The sequence below is a fragment of the Natrix helvetica genome (genome assembly GCF_964273705.1).
Source record: "Natrix helvetica genome assembly, chromosome: 4".
NCBI classification, from domain to species: domain Eukaryota; kingdom Metazoa; phylum Chordata; class Lepidosauria; order Squamata; family Natricidae; genus Natrix; species Natrix helvetica.
In genome coordinates, this window is record NC_138550.1 from 83,732,536 (window position 1) to 83,760,282 (window position 27,747).

Sequence of the window (27,747 nt, forward strand, 5' to 3'; positions counted from 1 at the left end):
AAAAAGGAGAAGAGGAAGGAGAAGGAGAAGGAGAAGGAGAAGAAGAAGAAGAAGAAGAAGAAGAAGAAGAAGAAGAAGAAGAAGAAGAAGAAGAAGAAGAAGAAGAAGAAGAAGAAGAAGAAGAAGAAGAAGAAGAAGAAGAAATATATTCTATGATCTATTCAAGGAATACATTTTAATCAGAATAACAGAATGAGAAGAGACCTTGGAGGTCTTCTAGTCCAACCTCCTGTTCAAGCAGACCCTATAACACTACTTTCAGATCCCTATGTCTAATCTGATGTAGGTAAATCCTTTCAGATTACTAGAGAAGAAACCAACTATTCAGTTCCTGAATAATATGTATCAGCAGTTAGACAGGCAAGCCTTAATTAAGTAATCCAAGGCCTTTCATATATTTGGCCATAGTGGGCTTGGGTACTTGGGAACTCTAATTGCCTACATTAGTTAACTGTAATTTTCTTTCAGCTGTAATATTAAAGCAATGCAAAGGTCATTCAAGGTAGTTTTCTACTGTACTTCTACTGAGAGAGGTTTTGAAATTGTTCTGCCTATGTGGGGGCGGGGAGTTTTGAACATTTTCAAGGATTTCCTAATAGCAGAGTTTAATAGAAAAAAAAATCTCAATTGGCAAAAATCACATATCTGGCATATAATGTGCATAATTTTGAAAATGCAATGCCTCGGGATCATGCTTAACTTGTTTTGGCAACAATATGGAGGTAGTTTATGACCACTTCTAGGATTTTTAAAACCAATTTCTGTAGTCTACAGCCTTGGGATTTCATGATGGTCTCTCATTTCAGCTCCTTGATTCAAATGCCCCTGAGAACATCAGGCCTGTAATTCCTTGTGAAAGACCAAAAGTACTAGACCAGCGATGGCGAACCTTTTTTGGCTCGCGTGCCACAAGTGGGGGGAGCACAGGGGGGTCGTGTGTGGGCGTGCTGGACCCATAATGCAACGTGCGACCCCCCAGTGCGCATGCATGCACAACGCGCGACCCCCCCCCCCATTTTTACATGCTTTTTTCGCCTTCCCCAAGCTCCAGAGGCTTTATAGGAGCCTGGGGAGGCTGAAAAGAGCCTCCCTCGCCCCCCCCGGAGGCCCGCCGGAGGCTTCAGGGACCGTCCGGAGGCTTCCCTGAAGACTTCGGAATGCTTAAAACCACCCTCCGAGCAAACCAGAAGTGACTTCCGGGTTGCTCGCAGGGTGGTTTTAAGCGTTCCGAAGGCTTCAGGGACCGTCCGGAGGCTTCCCTGACGCCTTCGGAGCGCTTAAAACCATGGAGCGCTTAAAACCTTTGGAGTGCTTAAAGCCTGGGAAGGGTGAAAAGAGCCTCCCCCGCCCCCCGGAGGCTTCAGGGACTGTCTGGAGGCTTCCCTGAAGCCTTCGGAAAGCTTAAAACCACCCTCCGAGCAAACCGGAAGTCACTTCCGCTTTGCTCAGAGGGTGGTTTTAAGCGCTCCGAAGGCCTCAGAGAAGCCTCCGGACGGTCCCTAAAGCCTTCGGAATGCTTAAAACAACCCTCAGAGCAACCCGGAAGTCACTTCCAGTTTGCTCGGAGGGTGGTTTTAAGCGTTCCGAAAGCTTCAGGGAAGCCTCCGGACGGTCCCTGAAGCCTCCCGGGGGGGGGGGGGGCGGGGGAGGCTGTTTTCGCCCTCCCCCAGGCTCCTATAAAGCCTCTGGAGCCTGGGGAAGGCGAAAAATAGCTTTTAAAAAGGTGAACTCAGGTGGCCAGCGCACCCATGTGCGCTGGCCAGCTGACAGGGCAGCGCCTCGCGTGCCCTGACAAATGGCTCCGCGTGCCGCTTGTGGCACGCGTGCCATAGGTTCACCATCACTGTACTAGACCCACCCAAAATAACATATTCTAGTCCAACTGTATACAATTTCAGGCAAATTTCAGGCACATTTAAAAAAAAAACTTCCAGTGTTGGAGCACCCACAACTTCTGAAGGCAAGTTGATTGTTCTAGTTGTCAGGAAATTTCTCCTTAGTTCTAAGTTGATTCTATCCTTGATTAGTTTCCATCCATTGCTTCTTGTCCTGCCTTCAGGTGCTTTAGAGACTAGACCCCATCTTCTTTGTGGCAGTCCTTACATATTGGAACACTGCTATTATGTCACCCCTAGTTCTTCTTTTCATTAAACTAGATATACCCAAATCCTGCAACCATTATTCATATTTTTTAGCCTCTAGAACTCTCAGGAAATACTATTTCACAAGGCAGGCATAGCAACTAAGTAGGCATCCTTAGGTCTCACAAGATGTTACTGTCTTAGCATATGAGTCATAGAACATCCAGTACCAGCTCTGTCAATTCTAGAGACAAGAAAGATTGTACTTCAATAAATTTCTCTTTTGTGTGTGGCAAGTTGTATCAAAAGATAAAACATATATCAGTCTATGATCACATCAAGAAAGAAACCAATACAGCAAATTACATCTCCCAGGAGGAAAATCTTCCTGGCAAATGGATTGTTTTCTTGTTTCCTTCAAAATTCCTCATATTTCTCCTTGATGGATGATTCCATGTTTGAGATACCTAGAATTTATTTTTTTCATTTAAGTTCTTTGATTTAGGCAGGCAGGCAGGCAGGCAGGCAGGCAGGCAGGCAGGCAGGCAGGCAGGCAGGCAGATGAAACTTACAATAAAATTTGACTCTACCTACTTTCAATATGTAGGGGTTGCCCTTTCATAACACATTTCAGAAATGTTGGTATGATATCAAAATAATTTCTTTTTGTTCTTTTACATACCTTTGATACTTTTCCCAACTTGGTTATTTTTTTAAAAAAATGATGAAATGACTATTAGCATAGCAAGTTACAATTTCATTTTCCAAATATTAGCTTTTAGAAATGAAAAGTAAATTTTGTACACACACATGCACACAATACACATAATATATAATTTAAAGAAGGCAAATAAAATATTTAGGTTTCCAAATTTCTAACTGTTCTCTTATTGATTCAAGCATTATTGATTCAAGAAATGATTCACATTTTTAGGACTATATGCATTTATATCTATATAAATGAAGTTAAAAATGAATGAATAAGCAAAAATTTCTACTACTGTAACATAATATTGAGGAATAAAGCAGATTATATTAATTTTACTAGATAATACATTCTCCCTAGTCATTAACATGACATATGTAAACGTGCATTAGAGGATATGTATGTATGTATGTCATGGAGCACTTTTATATGATTAGTATCCTATGTGGACTCTTTATGTGTGCAGTTTTACAATGCTAAATTGATAGCAACCTAGATAGAGTAAATAGAGAAATACATGTTGCTTTTTTGCTTTACAAGTCATGCCAATGTTTCATTATTCCATAAAGTTCATTTTTTTTATTGTGCCTTATTTTTTCAATACATGCCATAATAAATAGCAAATACATAGGTGAAAGGAAATCCTGTTTTGTGTACCATCTGGATATAGTAATTCCAGGGGTTTACAAAATATCGCTCTTGTTACATCCCAACAAAATAGACATGAATAATTCAAGCATTTTCTACATTATCTTCCAAGTGTCTTCCATTCAGTGACATACTGAAAGTAAGAAAGCCACAGAATACCAGAGCTGAAAAAATTAAACTGGATTTGCATTTCTCTGGTATTTTAGATGATCTTTGCAACTATGGCTAGCTGACCAACTGCAACTTGTAAATGATCACACATTATAATTTTCTGGGAAACTCAGGGTGGTTTTATATAAAATATTGATATGAAAGGCCAATTAGTGCTCATCAAATGACCTTCTCATCATCCTCTCTTGTCTGAATCTCCATTTGTGTTGTTTCAGCACATATTCAAAATGGAAATGCTTTGGTGAGGGATACATTATATCTGAGCACACAATTTCTAAGATCTTGCATTGAAGTTAAATGATAGAATTAAGATTAACAACTTCAGATTCCTAAAACAACAACCACAAAGCAAATATTCTGCTTGTCATTAAAAATCCAAATGCCCAAACTGGCAACAACAAGGAAACATTTTTGGACTACATGGCCTAGGAAAAAGAAATGCAGCAGAGGAATGACTTTTTTTTGCCAATCCTATTATTCCTTCCTTGCTTACAAAGACCTCAAATAAACATATATACATGAATATCACCAGATGGAGTACATGAAAATAAAATTGATTATATTATTGGTACAAGGAGCTGGAAGAAGTCACTAATAGAAGCAAAGATATGGGTGGAACTGTAGAATAAATCATAAAATTCTTACGTGCAAATTCCAGGTGAAACTATGACTGAGAATTGGATCTCATAAAGTCTGCCCACACTTTGTCAATAATGTGATGTTCACCATCTGTATTTTTTTAAATTTCCAAATACAGGACATGATGAAAATGAATGTCAATTAATATTGGCTAGTTATAGTCTTTGATGACTAATTATTACCATCAATTCATTTTCACCTCATGCTCTTGGGTCTTCCTCATATCCAGTATATGATTGTTTGAGAAAAGTAATAATAGTTTTAATATATGTCTCCTTATATATTGATTCGTCTAATTTTTCCCCTTCTTTAATCTTTTTCTTGTGCATTTACAGCTCACCTGATTAAATAGAATGTGTAGCCTGAAAATGTAATATTTTATATCCTTTGGTAAGGAGTATATAATAAGGTAGTTTAGTTGGCTGTGCAGATAGTATAGAAAGAGCTTTGTGTGAAAAATATAAATCATGAATAAGGACTTGAGAGAAGCAAAAGTAATTGGATGATAATAGGCCAGATTATGCATAGGCTGCAAAAGGAGAGGCAGCTCAAAGAAGTACAAAATTAAATAATGGAATAAATGGGGAACATGGACATTGAATAACAGTATGTTCATGGAAAGGAGAATATTAAATTTCTAGACCATGAAAATATTACTGGTGCTCAAGATAAGAAGAACAAATGGATGAATAAGGATCTGAGCTTTCATTAGTCATCAAGCTATACCAAAAGGTGAGATTTATTCAAGGCAAAGAAAAATATTTAAAAATTGACATATTTTAATACCATGTATATTTCTAAAGCATTCCTATCAGTCACAATTACAAATGGACAGTACATTGTGGCAAGGAAGGCTGATGTTCTCTGTACTTACAATTAATCAGTACTATATTGAAAAATGTGATCAGTGCTTGTTCTTGGTGAAGAATGGCATGAACAGAAATGTGGACTGGTTCAGAGAATCAAATGGTTATGCTAGATTGCCCAACTCATTAGCAATTCCTCTGAATTTTCCTTGAAATATATTAGTCTTCTTCTGTAATAGGTTCATACTAATACATTTATAACAAACAATTATACATGTGTCCCTTTCTGGGATGGATACAATCTACTTTTCTGAAATGTATAGTGTAAGTCTACACTAGCCACATCAATAAAGGAAAAGTTTGGGCATACCCCCTGTACAAAGCCATTTATTAATTAAAGTATTTAATTACTGGCTGAAGATACTACCCATGGACCCAAAGAGCTACCCAAGATGTGCTTTGAAGCACAATTATAAAACAACAACAAACATTTGGGTCACCCAACTTTGAAATGTCATCTCTCAATATGGATTCTCCATCCAATTCACAGTTTAATCAGATCTTAATGTCAAGAAAGCTTTCAAACAAAGACTTATTGATGTGCCTGCCCAAGGTGATTTTGCAGCACTTAAATGTGTCAAATCTCTGGCTCAAGATAAATCAGCCAGCCAGTTAGAAAAAATATTTAACAATTTATATGCCTCAATATCCCAGAAGAGTTTTTTTTTAAGAGCTTGATTGGAACAACTTGACTCTATAGTAAGGCAGAGAGGTTTCACGAAGTCTCAACTGAAGAAAGATTGTGCATTTGTGAAGCATCAGCCATTGAAGATGTTGGGCACACTCTTACTGACTTCAAATTGTACTTTCCAGAAAGAGCTGCTTATTTAGACTTTTATTTGAAAACTAAAAAAAAAAGTGGCACTCAGGAGAAACAGTCTTTTTATTGTAGGGAACATCATCATCAATAAGACTGCATTCTTCATTTCAAAGACCACCTCAAAGAGGGCAGAATACCTTGGTATGATTGGAGTCAATTGTAGAGGTGACACTCTATTATGAAATTTTGCTTTCTTTTTATCTATTTGCATGTTTGTATTAGTTTTATATATTTGATACAATCAACTTATTAAAGTTATCTTCTTACGTTTTACCTTATACTGTTTAATCTTACTCTTTATCTTTAATCTTCAATTTATCTCACCTACTATATTTTAGTCTATTTTATCTCACCGTAGCTATTTTATCTCACTTCCTTATATCTTATCTCATGTTATTGTATTTTAGTTTGGTTGCTGTTCATGTTTGATATGGTCAATTGACTAATCAATAAAGTGCATTGAATTGTATTATATCGTAATTAACAATGTTGTCTCTCCATATATATGCCAAGTTTTTCCTGCTAGATTACCTGAACAGACCAGGTCTCCATGCAAAAAGGATGCTGCCAATGTAGAGTTAAATGGTTAGCTTTTAAGCAATGTAGGCACTTTTATTGTAATTTTTATTATAAGCAGACCATGAAATGCTCAATAGAACAACACAAGTAGACTATATATACTCACCAGAGGTAGGTTCCCACCGGTTCGGCCCGGTTTGGCTTATTTTTGCAGGCACTGAACTGGCAGTAATGCCAGCAGCAACCTACCCCTGATACTCACACTCACAACATGTAGACTATCCTCTGCAATGTACTACCTCTTCATCTGGGAAAGCAAAAGAGAAACTGTATTGGCCTGTTTAAATTGTGCACGTTGCTGACAGAACTTCACTGCTATCATGATCTGATTTCAACTAATTACTGTTTTGCTTTCTCTATTCACATTAGTTCACTGCTGTTTTGTCTACAGGGACTAATTAGCTGACTGTGCATGTGTACCTCCCAGATTTTTCATTATTGATTTTTTTAGCATATTGATGGATGATATTTGTTTTATATACATATATTTCAGAGACTCACTCCATCATTCTGCATTCCTAAGAAAATGTTTGGAATACAATTAATTTGTTCTTCACAACAAGCTGAATTGGCTGATTGCTTTGTAAGTCATCTATGGAGGAATGACCTAAACTTTCTATTCTGTAAGATCCAGATTTGCTGGCAATGGTCCCATGTTCCTGTTCTTTAGAAACATTCAAATGGTGATTTGCTTTATTTTAATTTATTTATTTCATTTTCAATAAAGCAAAAAAACAACAACTGATGAAACATTTTGGTATGAAGGCTGAAGGAGGTTTTTTATTTCTGTGGAAACAGAAATTCTTCAATAAAAACTTTAACAGCTGTAGATAGAACAGAGTGTTTTGCCCATTAGTTCCTTTATGTCAAACAGTAAAGAGGCTGATGGTACCTTATATGGAATCAGGTTGAAGTATCTGCAAAGATGCTTTAAAAAGGATGATGATGTATAATGTGTATAATGATGAAGAATGTGACACACATTGAAAAGGATCAGAGCTTCAGTCACACAACACCATCTTGGTGTTCTGAACCCTGCAGATGCCTTCACTGGCTTATCTAGCTCAGTAATTGCAAAATAGAATGGTTGCATTTCTTTAGAGTAGTATTCCTCAGCTGCCTGTGGAATTTTGAAATCCATACATTTTTAAGTTGCTCTAGACCAGGGGTGTCAAACTCACAGCCCAAGAGTCAAACACATCACATGCTGGCCATACCCACCCAGTTTAGTGAAGGGGGGGGAGTTCCGATATGTCACATGATAACAGGAGTTGTATGATAACAGGAGTTGTTGACAGGAGTTTCTGCAGCCTTAACTGGAACTAGAATACTCATTCATTCATTCCTGTAATCCATACCAACCTGAAACAAAAGAAAAACAACAACATAACAATATTAACAAGATCCAAACCAGAGGTGGGTTCCTACTGGTTCAGTCCGGTTCGGCCGAATAGGTAGTGGAAATCAGCCATATCTTTCCAAACAAGTAACGATGGCAGTCTGGCCACGCCCCCGTACCAGTTACCTGGTCACTGATCACTCAACCTGCTTCACCCAGTCTCTGCTTTCTTGCCTTCATCCCACTCTGGCTGCCAGGTAAGCCTGTGAATTGCAGCTTAGCTACCTGACCCTGCCCCCTTCCCTTTGGCCCTGCCATGCTCCCTGCCTTCCATGCAACCTTCCTGGTGTCCCCATGACCAGCTTGTGAAGGCAGGTAAGCAGAAGGCTGTGTGGAAGGCAGGGAAGCATGGCAGAGCTGCTTGGAAGGGATCAAGCAGCCTACTCCCTTTCTCGTGGACTTGCCATGCTTCCTTGCCTTCCATGTGGCCTTACTGGCAGTCCCACATGCCAGCTTGCCTTCTGAGATGGGCATCCAGCCTGGCCTTCCTTGGTGGAAGTACAGATGCTGTGCTGGAGCTGAGAGGGGCAGCAGTGGCGGTGCTGTGGGAGGGCAAGCAGACATCTCAGGGCTGCTGCACATGCACCTGCGCCATTTCTGCAGAGACTCCCCCACATGTTGCAGGACAATCCAAAGAGGGGAGGATGCTCCTGCAGAAAAGGCTGTCCTGCAGTGTGTGTGGGGGGTCTTCCTTTGCAGAAATGGGGCAGGCACATGTGCAGCAGCTCTGGGATGTCTGCTTGCCCCACTGGAGCACTTTCTTCCTTCTCCCGCTGTTGAAAGAAAGAATATCCAGCTGTCCCAGAACTGAGCCATGCTGGGGAGTTCTCCTGCACAGATGCCTCTGGCGGCAGCAGTGGCAACAACACCATGCCTTTGGGGGCCCGTTCCCCAAGCCGAATCAACCATGGTGGCACCAACAGATGGCAGGATATTCTTTCTTTCAGCAGCAGGAGAAGGAAGAAAGTGCTCCAGATGAGCAGGCGGTGCAGATGTGCAGCAGTTCCAGGACATCCACCTGCCCCCTCTCTCAAAGAGAATGAAGTGGACACAGAACTTCTTCCAAAGGCCGAGGATGGAAGAGGAACAAAGGCCTTGGCTGTTGGAAAGACCTGCAGCCGCTCCATTCTCTTTGAGAGCCACCTTGCTTGCCATGGGAAGAAATCAGGGGGAGAGAGGGAGGAGAAGGCAGTCCCTAGCAGAGGCTCAGCTTTCTCCTCCATCTCCCACCGATTTCTCCCCAAGGCAAGCAAGGCGGGTCTAAAAGAGAATGAAGCGCTGGCGCTTTTTCCAACAGCTGAAGGAAGAAGAGTGGAGGCCTCGGCTGTTGGAAGAAGCCCCTGTGCTTCATTCTCTTTGAATGAAGAGAACACACACACACAGACAACACACCGCTTGCTGCAGTGCGAGGCACATGTGTAAGGGGGGCTGGATGGGACAGATGAGCTGGGATGCCAGCAAAGAAGCCTCTGTTTCCCCGCTGCTACGGCTCTCAGAGGAAGGAGACAGGGATGATGGCCGGCACTCACTTCACTTACCACTCACCACCGCTGCTCCTGCGGGACGGAGTGTTACCCACTGCCTCCCCTCCAGCTGCAGCCTGGGCCCTGCCTGCCCTGCTTGGCTGGGTGGCTGTATGGGAAAGCAGCAAGGGGGTGAGCGGTAAGGGAAGCGAGCACTGGCCAGCATCCCTGACTCTTTCTTTTGAGAGCTGCAGCAGCAGGGGAAACCAAGGCTCCTTTGCCAGCCTCCCAGCTGGCAAAACAAATTCTCACGGTTCTGTGGGTGTGACTAAGTGGGGGGGGGCATGTGACTGCATGTGCGTGAGTGACATCAAGTAGGCCACACCCACTCAGTCACATGCCTCCCCACCTAGCCACACTCACAGAACTGGTAGTAAACAAATTTGAAACCCATCCCTGATCCAAACCAATATTAACACAGAAACAAAATCCTAAAAGAAAAGCAATTATAAAACCGAACAGCAGTAATGCAGAGTATAACAGAAGGTGGAGGCTCTTACATGGAAGGCCTACCATCTCATCCCCATCTAATCTCATCAGGGGAGAGAACTCTCAGACAGCTCTGTGCCAGTGCCTAGACCAGATGGGCAAATTCAGTTCTGGCAAGGGTTTTAAAGGAAAGGAACAACATCATTGAATCAGGTCCAGAAACTTCCTGATATAACCAATGCTTTACAAGCAATATACTATAGGCATCATTCTGTAATGTCTTGCCAATAATCTTACTGTGATACCTACCGAAGGATTTGGGTCATCTTCAAAGGGTGTGTTGTGGTAATCCAGCTGAGTGATGATCAAAGAATGAATTATTGAAGCAGGGATTTTAAATATGAAATGAGCTTATTTTATTTTGGTCATTGATCAGCCCGAGATCAAACTTTCAGCTTGAAAACAGGATTTTTGCCACTAGAAGTACATATGAAGTTTGTTTCCTGTGTATCTTAGGTCTCCTGGCCTGGCCTAATCCCAGTTTAGTCCCTCAATTCTGCACTTTTAAATTTTTAGGGGTTGGTTTTAAGTTGATTTTTAATTTTTACCATCCTGTACAGCTTTAAGGTTTAATTTGATTTTAAGTGTATTTATTCTTTGTATATGGTTTTTAATGTGGTGCCTGTACACCGCCCCGAGTCCCTTCGGGGAGAGGGGGCGGTCTATAAATCAAATAAAATAAAATAAAAATTGAAATCCTTATAGTCAGAAAATGCTACTTACATTTCATAGCTGTTTATTCATGGACAATCATTGCAACTGTTGATGATGTATTATTACCATTATTTATATCCAGTCTTTTGAGCAGCAGCTTACAACAAAAGAAAACAGTCATTTCAGATCAGCTTACAGCAAAAAGAAATGACTATAAATAGAATTACCATACATATTATTGAAAAACAAACTTCTCAGATTTTCCCCTTAAGAGAGTTGCCAGTAATAATGGTGGAGGCAGGAGAGAACAGTCCATCTGAGCACTCTTCTGCAAGACTACCATATTCCTCTACTTCTGTTTCTTTTTGAGGGTTGTTCCATAGGGCAGTCTACAATAATGGCTTTAGAAAGGAGGAAAAATCCAGCTAAACTGGCTTCTGTTGTAGTAATCTCCCAGTAGTCGCATGATCTTTGTTTTTCTTTCTCCTCCTGGAATTGGAAAGATTATATCATTTCAGCAAAGTGTTAGACATACAGGATCTTTCTCCCTTCTGTATTTAACATTAGGTTTTCTATTTAAATTAGACTCAGCAGCTCAGATATTTAGTTTGCTGAGTACAGAAGGGAGGCTTCCCAATATCTCCCTTCCTACCCCCAAAAGTATATCTACAGCATGTGGATTGTTATAATGTGGGATATATGAGATGTGCTTCTATGGACATAGGAACGTATATGACAACTTGCCAAGCCTAACTTGACACTATAGCAGTAGTGGAATTGAAATTTTTTTACTAGCAGTTGGTGTGGCTTGGTGAGTGTGGCTTGGTGAGTGTGGCAGGGGAAAGATACTGTAAAATCTCCATTCCCTCCCCACTCCAAGGGAAGGTTAGTGCAAAATCCCCATTCCCTCCTGATCAGCTGGGACTCGGGAGGCAGAGAATAGATGGGGGCAGGGCCAGTCAGAGGTGGTATTTACTGGTTCTCTGAACTACTCAAAATTTCCGCTACCGGTTTTCCAGAGCTGGTCAGAACCTGCTGAATATCACCTTTGCACTACAGGACTACTTGTCACTGCCAACTTGTCATGGGACAAGAGTTACACTAATATCAAAGAAATGGTAGAATAGAATAATTAAAGAAAGGATGTCAAAGGAGGGACAAAATGAAATGAGAATGACAAAAAAAAATAATTGATGAGTTGTCCTCTGATGAGTCATGTGAGGCAAGTTGGCCATGGTGAGTTGGTCGTGCTGAACTGACAATGGCAAATTGTCCCATTGTGGTAGGAACTGGTCTTCCAGAAATTTCTCTCTAAGAGAAAGTTTTGCAAGGGAGAAATGGAGGGGAGGAAGAAGGGAGTAGGAAACACATTCTGGGCGATTAGTTTTATTTATTTCCTTATTTAGAAGAGATAGCATTGTGGATTTGTCATGCAAATTTCCATTAAATAGTTTAAACAAATGCATACACAAATAAATACATAAAGCTATAATAGCAGAAGTAATAATACTAATTGAGCAAATTATTTGGGAATTCAAATCCCTCTTGGCCACATTACAGTCTATTGAGGAAGAGAAATGATTTTCCTCAGTGCTTGTGCATACGTCATCTGCTAGTGTCTTACATTTTCTTTCTAGTCTGGTTTTTTTAAATTATGAATTATGTTTGATTTCCATAAATAAATAGGGACTTGAAAGATGCCTGGTAATTGATCTTCTCATTTATAGAAATGTGTGATTCACCAGAATGTTGCATCAATCAGCATTGGGGCAATTATTTAAACTGCTAGCATAAATGGAGACACATAATATTTATGTAATTAGCACCTCTAAACAAGGGGAGATGATTTCATGAAAGGGGGGAAAGTGTTCCATTATTGACAAGGAACATCTGCATCATCTTTTGTGCTACAAAACATTCATTTAGTGTAATTAAAACATACAGGCCAATGGGGGTTCCTACCTGTTCAGACTGGTTCGGCCGAACCAGTAGTAGTTTGGCAGCCTGGGTCACTGGAACCGGCAGTGACCCAGGCCTGCCACGCCCCTGAACTGGTTTTCTGGGTGGCACCATAGGCAGCACCATCTTGTTTTTTGGTTCTCTGCATGCACAGAACAATTTAAATCACACTGTGCACGCATGCACAGCGCGCATCAAGCATGCGCGGCACACACATGAGTGAACCAGCTGGAATCCACCAGCTGATCCAGACTTGCCTGCTGGAACCCACCCCTGATACAGGTCTCATGGTTGCTTGAATCCTAACTTTTTGTAATACCATTAATGTAATCTGTGGTTTAACTGAATAAAATTACATGACTTTGTGCTTAAGACTGACCTCTTCTCTGATGGAACTTTATTGCATTGTTGTACATAAACTGCACTTCTATGGATTTTGGTCAACAGAAATATCATATTAGAGTAGTTGTAATATAGGAGTATTTATTATTATTTATTTATTATTTATTTCTTAGCGCTTATAGACCGCCCCCTCTCCCGAAAGGGACTCGGGGCGGTGTACAGTCCGTATCAGAAATACAACAAATTAAAATTATTAAATAAATAGATACATATATACGTATATGAGAGGAGGATAAAAAGATATGCAAAACTGTACAGCTAAGTAAATAAATCAGAATATACAAAATTTAAAACCCCAATAACCTGTAAGATTAAATTTAAAAGAGACAATCCCTCTAAAAACCAGTAAAAAATATGTATGCCAGGAGGTAGACGTTATAATTATGCTAGGCCAGCCAGTCGGAACAGGTGTGTCTTCAATTTCTGTCGGAAGGAGCGGAGGTCAGTAGTGGTTCTAATGTCGGGGGGGAGGTCATTCCAGAGGGTTGGGCCCATCACAGAGAAGGCCCTACTCCTCGGTGTCGCCCGTTGGCATTGCCTAGTGGACGGCACCAGGAGAAGCCCCTCCCTGTGAGAGCCAATTGGCCGCAGGGATGTGTGTGGGAGGATGCGATCCCGCAGGTAGCTAGGCCCTATGCCATGGAGCGCTTTAAAGATGGTGACCAGAACCTTGAAACGCACCCGAAAGACCACAGGCAGCCAGTGCAGCTCGCGCAGGAGAGGTGTTACATGGGAGTACCTGGTACTCCCCATGACTACCCGCGCGGCTGCGTTCTGGACTAGCTGCAGTCTTCGGGCGCGTCCCAAGGGAAGCCCCATGTAGAGAGCGTTACAGTAGTCCAGGCGAGACGTCACCAGTGCATGAGTGACCGTGCGTAGGGCAACCCGGTCCAGAAGGGGGCGCAATTGGCGCACCAGGCAAACTTGGTGGAACGCCCCCCTTGCCACGGCTGCCACATGGTCATCCATTGACAGCCGGGCATCTAGGAGGACGCCCAAATTGCGCGCCCGTTCCACAGGGGGCAATTGTTCGCCCCCTATGGCCAGTGATGTAATCAGCTGGCTGAACCGAGGTGCCGGTAGCCACAGCCACTCGGTCTTGGAGGGGTTGAGTTTGAGTCTGTTGTCCCCCATCCAGACCCCGACGGCTTCCAAACACCGGGACATCACTTCGACAGCCTCGTTGGGGTGGCTTGGGGTTGAGATGTACAACTGAGTATCGTCAGCATACAGATGGTACTCAACCCCAAAACCACAGATGATCTCACCCAGTGGCTTCACATATGCGTTGAACAAAAGGGGCGAGAGGACCGACCCCTGCGGCACCCCACAAGAGAGTGGCCTCAGGGTCGACCTCTGCCCCCCAGTCAACACACATTGCATCCGGCCGGAGAGGTAGGAGCCGAACCACCGTAAAACGGTGCCACCGACTCCCATCCCCTCCAGCCGGCGCAATAGGATACCATGGTCGATGGTATCAAAAGCCGCTGAGAGGTCTAATAGGACCAGGATAGAGGAACAACCCCTATCTCTGGCCCTCCAGAGATCATCAACCAACGCGACCAAGGCTGTCTCTGTGCTGTGCCCGGGTCGGAAGCTGGACTGGCGTGGGTCTAGATATACGGATTCATCAAGGCGACGTGGAAATTGCTGCGCCACCACATTCTCAACAACCTTCACTAAAAAGGGGAGGTTGGAGACTGGACGATAATTAGCTAGCTCCATTGGGTCAAGTGAAGGCCTCTTGAGTAAGGGCCTCACCACCGCCTCTTTCAAGGCAGTCGGTAAGGAACCCTCACTCAATGAGGCGTTCACCAGGCCCAGAAGCCAGCCTCGCGTCACCTCCCAGGATGCCAGTACCAACCAGGAGGGACACGGGTCCATTGAACATGTGGTGGGTCGCAGCCGTCCACGCAACCCGTCTAAATCCTCGGGGGCAACAGAGTCAAACTCCTCCCAGAGTGGACTCACAAGACTCACTGTTGACGGCTTGTCTGGTCCACTGGGGGGGGGCATCCGCTCCGGATCTGAGCGACTTTGTCCTGCAGATATTCCCCAAACTCCTCTGCTCTTCCCTGCAAGGGTGCCCCCCGCGTCTCCTGCGACAAGAGAGAGCGGGTCACCCTAAACAGGGTGGCAGGGCGGTTATCTGCAGACGCAATGAGAGCGGCACAATGTCTACGTTTGGCCGCTCTCAATGCCACAAGGTAGGTCCGTAAATAGGCTCTTACCTGTGTTCGGTCAGACTCGGAGCGTGAGGACCTCCACCTGCTCTCTAGACATCTCCTATGGCGCTTCATCACCCTTAGCTCCTCGGTGTACCAGGGAGCCCGGGTGGGTCACTGCCATAGGAGAGGTCGCAAAGGCGCAACCCGGTCCAAGGCCCCCGCCGTCGCCCTATTCCAGGCGTCGACTAGGTCCTCCAACCGAGCACGGGTCAGGGCTACAGGTAGTGGCCCAAGCTCCGTCTGGAACCTATCCGGTTCCATCAAGTGCTTGGGGCGGTACCAGCTTGAGCAAACTGGCTCCGCCTCCTCGCGGTGGAGGGTAGCGCCAGGGAAGTCCAGCAGGAGACATGAGTGATCTGACCATGACAGGGGAGTAATATCTAGATCCCCTTTTCCCAGATCACTCGCCCACTGCTCAGATACAAAGACAAGGTCCAGTGTGTGGCCACCTTCGTGTGTGGGGCCCTGAATTAATTGGGTCAGGCCCATGGCTGTCATGGAAGCCATGAACTCCCGAGCCACCTCAGATGCTGCTCCCGTCGATGACAGGTTGAAATCCCCCATAACCAAAAGTTTGGGGATCTCAACTGCCGTCTCCGAGACCAGCTCGAGGAGCTCGGGCAGGGCCGCTGACATATAGCAAGGAGCCAAGTATACAATCAGCAGACCCCACTGCCTCCCTGGGCCCCATTTCATACCTAGTGACTCACACCCGGGTATCTGAGGAACAGTGAACTCCCTCGGCTCTAGACAATCCCGTATAACTACCGCCACCCCACCACCCTTACCCAGGGCCCGAGGCTGATGGAATGCACGGAAACCCGGTGGGCACATTTCCACGAGGAGTAAGCCACCCTTGTGGCCCAACCAGGTCTCCGTTATCCCTGCAAGGTCCAGCTCCCCCTCTGAGATCAACTCATTAATGAGGGGGGCCTTGTTGGTCACGGACCTTGCATTGCAGAGCATCAGCCTCAGGCCCTGGCTCTGTAGTTCCTGACCACCTAGGCTGCGGGGGTTGGTACAAACGACCGGGCGTAGCCAGCAGCCACGGTCTCCCAACCGACCTTGCAATCTTTGGAGAGTACATTGCTAAGGTCCCTATATTCCACACCCAGTTTGGCTGAATGCTTGTACGGTAACATTTTGGCAGCAGTAAGGAATAAACAAACAAACAAACAAACCTAATATTAACTGAAGGCAAGTCTTCCAGGCAGGGGTTGTGGAAACATATTTTTTCCAGAAATAAATTACCGGCTGATAGTAATACTATGACAATAACTATCTTGGGAGAATCCAGTAACCCTTTTGTAAAATCTTCTTGCCAAAGAAAAGCAAAGAGTATTGAAAATCTTATTATCCTCCAACATTTTTTCCAATAGCAGGAAGTCCACTAAACCAATCCACACACTGAACATTCCTATTGTAGGAATGTGCCCCCTTCCCCCCATTAAAATATTCTTTATTCTTAATATTAAGAAGAGACAGGACAGCATATTTTCCCCAAAAGAGAAATGGAGAAAAATCTTAACAAAGGCAGAAAGCAGTCCCAATCTTCCTGTCATAGGAAAACAGCCTCAAGCAGAAGCTTGAAGAGGCTGGTCTTTTGGAATGGTGATTTTGAATCCATTCAGAAAGACTGGGCCAATATATTCATAAGCAAAGAGACTCCAAATAAGCAACACAATTAGGCAAGCCAGAGCTGGCAAGATTGGCTCAGACAAGCACCTAGGATTTGCATTTCCCCTTTTGCCTGTCGAGCCAGCCATGACCCCATAGAAATCTGGCAACAGCCATTAAAATATTAAAGAACACATTCTTACACAGAAACAGGCATCTCAATCACAAAGCCCCAAATAATATATAAAAGCCCACCTGTCTCAATCCCATTTTGTCAGCCATCCAAGAAACGTGCTGCTGTTTAGCCTCCTCTTTATTTCCAGTGTCTTTCTCCTGGATTGGAATGGGACTGGATTTTTCTTCCAACTCTATCATCTATCTATCTATCTATCTATCTATCTATCTATCTATCTATCTATCTATCTATCTATCTATCTATCTATCTATCTATCTATCTATCATCTATCTATCTATCTATCTATCATCTATCTATCTATCATCTATCTATCATCTATCTATCTATCTATCTATCTATCTATCTATCTATCATCTATCATCTATCTTTCTATCTATCTATCTATCTATCTATCTATCTATCTATCATCTATCTATCTATTTATCTATCATCTATCCTTCCTTTATATTTATTTTTCACTTCATTTATCATTGTTTTTTCCTAGTTTCAATTCTGTTATTTTCTAATTTTTCTCTGCCTTGTCTTTTTCACTATGTTTATAGTCAAACTAAACCAGTAACCAGCACAACATTTGATCAAATCAGTAATTAAATAAATTTTAATCCAAGTAGAAAGAGTTGTCACATCTTTTTTTGATGGAAAAGTAATTTTAATCTGGAGCTTACTCCACCTAAGCCCACTATGGTAATTTTGGCTATGCAAGTGATTTTACAAGGATGTAGGAGAGCTAACAACCATTCTTCAAATATTATTAACCCCCCCCCCCAAGGAATTATTACTCCACCTGGAAACAACTGAGCTGAACTTTCATCTACCCTCCACTATTTTTGCTACCTTTGCCTTCCCCCTACCACCTGGGATATTTAATCATTTCTTGCCCTCCCCCCCCCTGCCTCCAAGTACCAAGTACCACCTGGACACTGGAATGTCCCCTACCCTCCATTGAGACTCTTCTATGTATTAACTTTCTACCCTCCATTCCACTGAGACTCTATTAACTACTAACTTTGCATCATCTGCACCCCTACCCTACTGGGACTATTACAACGTTTTAATTTATTCGAGGTCTGACCTGCTCCGCCTGCGGGAGGCCCCTCTTTCGCAGGTATGGCCCTTGGCTCTCTCAAGGGCCAGCCTTGATGACGGGTTTGCGAACCCCGAGAGGTGGAAGAAGAGGAAGCTGAGGGGCTTTTTAGCTAAATGTTTTATATTGTTTTTAGGGGGTTCTGGGAAGGGAGGGGGGGATAACCAGGCCAGAAGGGAAGCCAGTGTCAGACGAACAGGTGAGTCTAGAAGGGAAGTGAGCGGAGTGGGGGGGGGAGAGGGAACAAGCTATTCCAACAGAGGGTTGTTTGATTACAACGGTCGCTGGGAGGGGGGGATGCGAGGACAAAAGAAGATCCCAAGGTCGGTTGGGAGACCGTGGCTGCTGGCTACGCCCGGTCGCTTGTACCAACCCCTGCAGTCTAGGTGGACAGGTGCTACAGAGCCAGGGCCTGCGGCTGATGCTTTGCAACGCAAGGTCTGTCACCAACAAGGCCCCCCTCATTAATGAGTTGATCTCAGAGGGGGAGCTAGACCTTGCAGGGATAACGGAGACCTGGTTGGGCCACGAGGGTGGTTTACCCCTCGTGGAAATGTGCCCACCAGGTTTCCGGGCATTCCATCAGCCCCGGGCCCTGGGTAAGGGTGGTGGGGTGGCGGTGGTTATGCGGGAATGTTTAGAGCCGAGGGAGTTCACTGTCCCTCAGATACCCGGGTGTGAGTCCCTTGGTGTGAACTGGGGCCCAGGGAGGCAGTGGGGCTTGCTGATTGTATACTTGGCTCCTCGCTATGCATCAGCAGCCCTGCCCGAGCTCCTCGAGCTAATCTCAGCGATGGCAGTTGAGACTCCCAGACTTTTGGTCATGGGGGACTTCAACTTGCCGTCAACGGGAGCGGCTTCCGAGGTGGCTCGGGAGTTCATGGCTTCCATGACGGCCATGGACCTGACCCAATTAGTGCAGGGCCCCACTCATGAAGGGGGCCACACACTGGACCTCATTTTTGTATCTGAACAGTGGACGAGTGATCTGGGAATAGGGGACTTAGTCATCACGCCCTTGTCATGGTCAGACCACTCATCCCTCCGGCTGGACTTCCCTGGCGCTATCCCCCACCGCGAGGAGGCGGAACCAGACTCTACAAGCTGGTACCGCCCCAGGCACCTGATGGAATCGGATAGATTCCAGACGGAGCTTGGGCCAATACCTGTAGCCTTGTCCCGCTCCCGCTCCGAGGACCTAGTGATCGCCTGGAATAGGGCGACGACTGGGGCCTTGGACCGGGTTGCGCCTTTGCGACCTCTCCTGCGGCATCGACCCACCCGGGCTCCTTGGTTTACTGAGGAGCTACGGGTGATGAAGCGCCACAGGAGACGTCTAGAGAGCAGGTGGAGGTCCTCACGCTCCGAATCTGACCGAACACGGGTAAGAGCCTATTTGCGGACTTACCTTGTGGCAATAAGAGCGGCCAAGCGTGGACATTGTGCTGCCCTTATTGCGTCCGCGGATAACCGCCCTGCCGCCCTGTTTCGGGTGACCCGCTCCCTTTTATCGCAAGGGACGCGAGAGACACCCTTACAGGGAAGAGCAGAGGAGTTTGGAGAATATCTTCAGGACAAAATCGATCAGGTCCGGAGCGGATGGACCTCCGTCAGTGGACCAGACGAGCCGTCAACAGCGAGTCTTGAGAGACCATTCTGGGAGGAGTTTGACTCTGTTGCCCCCGAGGATTTGGACAGGTTGCGTGGACGGCTGCGACCCACCACATGTTCAATGGACCCGTGCCCCTCCTGGCTGGTACTGGCAGCCTGGGAGGTGACACGAGGCTGGCTTCTGGGCCTGGTGAACGCCTCATTGGGTGAGGGTTACTTACCAACCGCCTTGAAAGAGGCGGTGGTGAGACCCTTGCTCAAGAGACCTTCGCTCGACCCAATGGAGCTAGCTAATTACCGTCCAGTCTCCAACCTCCCCTTCTTGGCGAAGGTTGTTGAGAATGTGGTGGCGCAGCAGTTTCCACGACACCTGGACGAATCCGACTATCTAGACCCACGCCAGTCCGGCTTCCGACCTGGGTACAGCACTGAGACAGCCTTGGTCGCATTGGTTGATGATCTCTGGAGGGCCAGAGATAGGGGTTGTTCCTCTATCCTGGTCCTATTAGACCTCTCGGCGGCTTTTGATACCATCGACCATGGTATCCTATTGCGCCGGTTGGAGGGGATGGGAGTCGGAGGCACCGTTTTGCGGTGGTTCGGCTCCTACCTCTCCGACCGGAAGCAATGTGTGTTGACAGGGGGGCAGAGGTCGTCCCTGAGGCCACTCACCTGTGGGGTGCCGCAGGGGTCGGTCCTCTCGCCTCTCCTGTTCAACGCATATGTGAAGCCGCTGGGTGAGATCATCCGTGGTTTTGGGGTTGAGTACCACCTGTATGCTGATGACACTCAGCTGTACATTTCAACCCCAAACCACCCCAACGAGGCTATCGAAGTGATGTCCCGGTGTTTGGAAGCCGTCGGGGTCTGGATGGGGGACAACAGACTCAAACTCAACCCCTCCAAGACCGAGTGGCTGTGGGTACCGGCGCCTCGGTTCAGCCAGCTGACACCATCGCTGGCCATAGGGGGCGAGCAACTGTCCCCTGTGGAGCGGGCGCGGAATTTGGGCGTCCTCCTTGACGCTCGGCTGTCAATGGAGGACCATGTGGCAGCCGTGGCAAGGGGGGCGTTCCACCAGGTTCGCCTGGTGCGCCAATTGCGCCCCCTACTGGACCGGAGTGCCCTGCGCACAGTCACTCATGCGCTGGTGACGTCTCGCCTGGACTACTGCAATGCCCTCTACATGGGGCTTCCCTTGGGACGCATCCGAAGACTGCAGCTAGTACAGAATGCAGCCGCGCGGGTTATCATGGGGAGTACACGTTACTCCCACGTAACACCGCTCCTGCGCGAGCTGCACTGGCTACCTGTGGCCTTTCGGGTGCGTTTCAAGGTATTGATTACCATCTTTAAAGCGCTCCATGGCATAGGACCTAGTTATCTGCAGGATCGCATCCTACCACACACGTCCCTGCGACCTATCCGCTCACACAGGGAGGGACTCCTCCTGGTGCCGTCCGCTAGGCAGTGTCAGCGGGCGACACCTAGGAGTAGGTCCTTCTCTGTGATGGGCCCAACCCTCTGGAATGACCTCCCCCCCGACATTCGAACCACCACCGACCTCCGTTCCTTCCGTCAAAAGTTAAAGACTCACCTGTTTCAATCAGCTGGCCTGGCACTCTCTTAGTTTTACCTCCCGGGGATTTATTTTAATTGGGTTTGGGTTTTAATTGGGGATGTTTTTAAGGTTTTAACTGCTTTACTTTAAGATACAGTCTTCTAACCTCCTCATTTAATTTAAGATTTGTGTATTTATATTTATTCCTATGTATTTGTGTTTTAATTTTACTGTACACCGCCCCGAGTCCCTTTCGGGAGAGGGGGCGGTCTAGAAATCTAAATAAAGTAAAGTAAGTAAAGTACTCATTTTGATAAATTTACCCTTTTCTAAGTCCTTTCCTTAAACTTAAATGGGTAAATCAAACTTTTCATAGTTTTTATTGAAATACAACAAAACTTACATGTATGAAACTTGCCTTTCATCCCCAAGCCTAAGGTTCTTTTAGTAACTGATTGGGCTTTTATCCAAATGTACTTGTGCTTTTGTCTTTTCCTTCTCATTTTTTCTTTTTTTCCCCTTTTTTCTTTTTCTTTCTTTTTAACTATGTAAGCTACCCAGTGTTGTTTGGCAGTCAGGCAACATTCTAAACCATTTGAAATAAATGAATCCAATAAAGAACTCACACAAAAGAATGTAAACTAATTAGCTACACTAAATATGGAAAAGTGAAAGTGCTTGACTGCTTTTATAAAGCTTGGCTTTTATATCATTTTGTTTGTATAAATAGAGAAAAGGATGAAAACCCTTGGAACTCACATGATTTTGCTTAATCAACAATTCATGTAGACCTCCTTGTTTGGCCTATTATTAAAAATATTGAAAAAAATATGTTATAGGGTCATTATGATTGGACATTAAAGCAATAAAATAAGACAAAAGTGTTTTTTATATGAGCTGATTGCCTACCTTGTGGGAGCAATTTCTAGAATTCCTATAAGGGCATAATGTGGTAGAAAATTGACATGAGATGTCAGAATGAAGCAAATGAGGAGGAATCATAGTACATAGTAGCAATGTGAATATATATATATATATATATATATATATATATATATATATATATATATATATATATATATATATATATATATATATATATATATATATATATTCATTCATTCATTCATTCATTTTATGTTTTCACATGCTTAATTAATATATAAACTTTATTAGGTAAACCTTTTTTAAAAAAATATTCTGATTTATGTGTAAAGGGTTGTTTTCGCATCTAGCAGGAACTGGGGGCTTCGGTTTCTATTATCTCTGTATTTCTGTATAAACCTAAATCAATTAGATAGCATACACCTTCTCCCACTAATTAAATCAATAAAAACTTAACGTGATATAATGAAATTTGTCATTGCTTGAAAAAGGTGTCCAAGATTCTAGTGAAAATAAAGAGGAAATCTTTGCATTGGCCAATTCAGAGCCCTGGACAGGATGAATAATCCAATTTTTAAGCATTATGATCCTCTGCCGAGGTCACAAGTTTTATGACACACAGGAGGACTCATAATATCCCGCTTGTGTCTCGAAGGCTGATTTCTACATTTTCAGGAGACCCTTGTTTTTGTTCTGGTCTGGTTTATCTTGGCATACTTTAAAGTAATTAATTTTTAACAATACATTTCCAAAGGTCCAGAACTAATTATACTGTATATACCTTATAGCTTTGCTACCAATATTCTCTTGCTTCGTACAGCATCATGTGCTTTACTTCTGGAAAGTGACTTGGGTCTGTTCTGTTCCTTGTGAGCTGACAAGGCACTTTCACTTCCATCATGGATTTCTTTCAGATCCCTAGTGTGATTTCCAATGTAAAAATTTGTAGCAATCATCATGCAGCATAATGTATTTTACCTTTATCTCCCACTGCTGCTTAGCATGTATGTATCACAGCAGGCTATCTTTTGTAGCTGAACCTGAATTTACTTAAATTGAATTATCCTTTATTAATGAATGTATAATGTGTATTAGTTTTTGCATTGTCAGTAACCTTCAAATATATCATAATGATATGTTCAATCAAACAAAATCACATCTATTTAGAAATTAAAGATTGCCACATCAAAACAAGAAATCATGCCTAAGAACTGCCAATGCTTAAGGAAATTGCATGAAGGTATACAATGTTTTTAGAAATATTGCTTAAATTAAATGAAAATTAAAGCATACATTCGCAACCATAAAGGAGGAGCCGTGCAACATATAAATCATAAACCAAAATATATTCTGCTTGACATTTTAACACACTCTCTCTCTATTCAATAAAAACACTGGAAGTCTTTAAGAAGATGTTGGATAGCCATTTGTCTGGAATGGCATAGGGTTTCCTGCCTGGACAGGGGGTTGGACTAGAAGACCTCCAAGGTCCCTTCCAACTCTGCTATTGTATTGTATTGTATTATCATTATTCTTATTAAATTCAATGCAATTTCAAATTATTTAGCTCTAGAGTCCTTTGCAAAATGTCCTTCAGTATATCTAATATTAAGGTACTTCACTCCATTTTGTATTACTACATCAAATTTAAATGTTTTCTTAATTTAATTTTAATCTTTAGTTCCTCCTAGTTTCCACTAATGTCCAATTTTCAAAGTTCATCCAATCATGATTTTTCAAGAATTCAAAACAAAAACATGTTCCCATGATGATGACTTTTATAATTAATTCCAAAATCTTATTTCATGGCCACTTAGTCCATTTGTAACTTACCAAAACTGAAATTCTAATCATCCTTTTGCTGTTTATAACAGTGTTTTTCTGTCCTTAAACTTGTATTTCAGCTTCTTTGCTTAGGATTGAAGGAAACTCACCCAGTGCTTTAAAACTTGTTGATACAAAACTTCTTGATAGTTAAAAAGCAGTTAACAAGTTATTCCTGAAAGTGAATTTAAAAAAAAGAAAGATGCAAACCGATATCCTTTGGAAATGTGCCGACTGTGTTTTCAGCAAAAAGATGGTTTTCCCTCAACTCCATGAGCTCTAAAAACCCATCAGAGACTGTTATCTTGTGGTTTCCTAAAGAGGAATAATTATATAGAACTTGTGTGCAATCGCAAATCATCTCCTAGTCCATAGAGGAATTACAAAGAGCTAGTTTACTCATCAGCTTTTTATTCCTCCACCACTGTCACCTCCCCTTCAATTCACAATTTCTTCCCCAGAAGAATATCAAGGGAGACTATTCTGAATTTCTTTCTCATGCCTTTTGCTTTCCCAGAACTGAAGTGTCGTTTTTTTTTTCTTCCTTAACATCTCATTCATTTCTTTATAATGGTAATCACCACATTCCTTACAGAGATTAGAGAATTATTGCTAAAACATGCAATGGAAGGAGAACAGAGAATGGAGGTGTGGAAAAATGATCCAGATTGGGAGCCACATGATCTATGGAAAGATAAAACTATCTGGATCTGTAATAAATTGAGTTAAGCCAGTTTTTTTTTTCTGGAAAACAAACATGAGGAAGTGAACTCAGTATCAGAACCTAGAAGCTTCCAGAAAAAATAATGGAATAAAGTTGAATTGTTCCAAAACTCCTATATAAAATTTGAAAATCTGCAAGAACAAGTTGTATCAAGTAACAAATAGGCTAACAGACACCATCAGGTTTTTATGCTTTTTAATTTTTTTCTTTGGAGACTGATCTGTTTAACTGCATCTGATATCTTGATTATTTTTGTAACTGCCTGTATAATATTTTATGCCTGGCATTTATTGTAGTTCTGCAAAGTAAACTCAATTATTTCATTTTGTTCCATCGTGCATTTTCATTGATCATCATCATCCTATTGGATCTGACCCAAAGTTCAAGAGGTAATGTTGAATTCTAATTTTGCTCTGTAAAGGGATAAGGTTCCCACAACTTTATGTCATCTGCAAATTAAATAAGCATCCTCCCCATTCTATATTTAAGTTATTTAATCAGGTAGAGTGGAAAGGAAGCTTATTAAATACTGTAGGGCCAAGATCAGCACCTTGGGGCACTTGACTTGATATTATTGACCCTCCAAGTCAATGCAAAATAATTTATGGGCATATTTGTTCAAGCAGTTGCAGAACTGTCTAGCCCATGTTTATCAATCTTGTCTACAGGACTGATTCAAATACTTTAGTGATATCAAGGTACATTGCAGTCACAGCAATCCTTTTGACTGATAAAGCTAATAACTCTGTCTGAAAAAGAGATAAGGTTAATCTGACATGAGTTGTTCTTGACAAAGCAATGCTGGCTTCTTAGTGCTTGCAGACATGGTCTTTGACAGCATGCTTTATTTAAACTACCTGGCTGAGTTTATATCACATATTCAGGATTTAAAGATCATGCCCCCATTGATTTAAATGGGATACAGAAGTTACCTAGAATATTCCTATAACTCCAGGTAATATGACTGATTGATCTAGTGCAAAGCCTGTCTCCATTACCATCTACAAGTTTCAATGATTTCATCAAAATAACAGAAAATGTGCTATAATCCTGAAATGCAAATAGCTCCTCTTTGTAATTTCATATATGACTTGCTCCCCTTGCCCTCTCTCCCCACATCTCTTGCCCAATCCCAAATATATTTATGATCACAAAATAGAAGAATATTTTTTCTTTTGAAAAGTGACACAGATTTTTCCATGCAGAAAGACCCAAGCTGATTGGCCGCCCATGAAAGGAAATATGTCTTGCTTTATCTGGATTCCATTAGAAAGCAGGAATGTGTTTCTCCATCAAGCAGTTGGAATCACCAGCTAGAAAAAAAATGACAGGGAATGATATTCCATTTTCTACATTATCTGTTTATTTTGAAATCTGAATTAGATAATTATTAAAAGATGTTAAATAATTCTGCTTAGAAGAACAAAAGCCTCCAAAAATCAGAGACAAATCGCTTTATTTAACTTTTCTCAGTTTGTAATTCCAATTATTAAGCTTGCTGCTGATGAAGAGACATCAAAATGCTGTTTTATAGAGCATAAGATTAGATATCAGCAATATAGTTCTATTTTTGGATTTCAATTATTGAAAAATGCTATGTTATTAATAATAACATTAATTTCACTGCTTCATTGCTGGATTGCAGATCTCAGAAATATTAAAAGATCTTATATTTGAATTTACATCTCTGGAATATTTTATTTGTTATGAAATAAGAATGGCTAGAAGAACCATTAATGGAAAAATATATAGAATCACAGAACTGAAAAGTATATTTAAGCTAAATCCAATCCATTGTTCAATGCAAAAATTTAAATCCAAGTACCACTTCTTCTTTTAACTGTTTTACTATTGAACTCCACATATTATTAATATGTTTTCCTAATATTCAATCAGAATCTACCATCTTATAATTTAACATAATTAGTTTATAATCTGGGATACTACATGTCAGATCTTGTCATTCCCTTTAGATACTATATTCTTCATCCAAACATTTTTAAAACATGAACATATCAAACTCTCTCAATCTATCCAAATATGATTTAGCTTCTGGTATCCAGTTTATCCCTGGAGGTTTTTTGCATTGTTTTAGTGTCTCTAAAACTGTATTTAATATATGTTGACTAGAAGGAAATAATGAGGCATGGCCAATGCAGAATATAGTGCAATTGTTTATTTATTAAACTATTATGTCACCGATTTCCCCTACAAGGTGACTCTGGATAGCTATCACACTTTATTGGATCTAATTGTAAATAATAATTATACTTTTGCGCATTTAACATGGTATTTATGTTTTTGTTTTTTTTTGAACAAAAATTTTATTGGTTTTACAAAATTTTCAGGAAAAAGGGTAGTGGAAAAGGGTACAAATTATGGCAGCTACATTGTGAGAGAATGGCACCCCCCCGACTCTCATAGTTTTCACTTGTTAATACATTAATACATTAAGTAAAATACTACTTAACAATTTTTTTGACAGCATATTTTACCTTATATCTTCCAGTATTTTCAATCTATTTTATATCCAACAGAAAAATTCCCTGTATCAGCAATTGCAGTGTTTTTCTAGCTCACTTTTGTGATCTAAGTTTTCTCGATGCTGCCTCTTCCCCCCCTACCAGCAAGGCTCCGGCACCTCCCGTATCCTGCGTGTCCTGTGTAGTATCAACAGCTTTATCTAGGAGAGCATTGTTTTTTTCCATGAAGGCCTCCACCTCCGTGATTGTATTAATTCTAACTCTGCCACCCTCCCAGAATATCAACATCCCTTCTGGCAGAAGCCATTGAAACCAAACCCCTTTTTCAAATAGTTTTTTTGCTAAAAACAAATATTTTTTTCTTTTATCTCTGACTTTCTTTGGGATTTGTTTCAAGATGACTATCTCTCTCTCCTTGTATTTTAACGTTTGCCCCCTTTGCGCACTCAGAATCTCATCTCTTGTAGTCTTTCTAAGAACATTATGTGTTCTAGCATAAGCTGAATTGACTCTATAGATCAGGTAAATATTCCACCCCAACTGCTGTTTGTCTTTTTTGATGTATTCAGTGAGTAAGTTTGTCATAATCTCCCTCAAA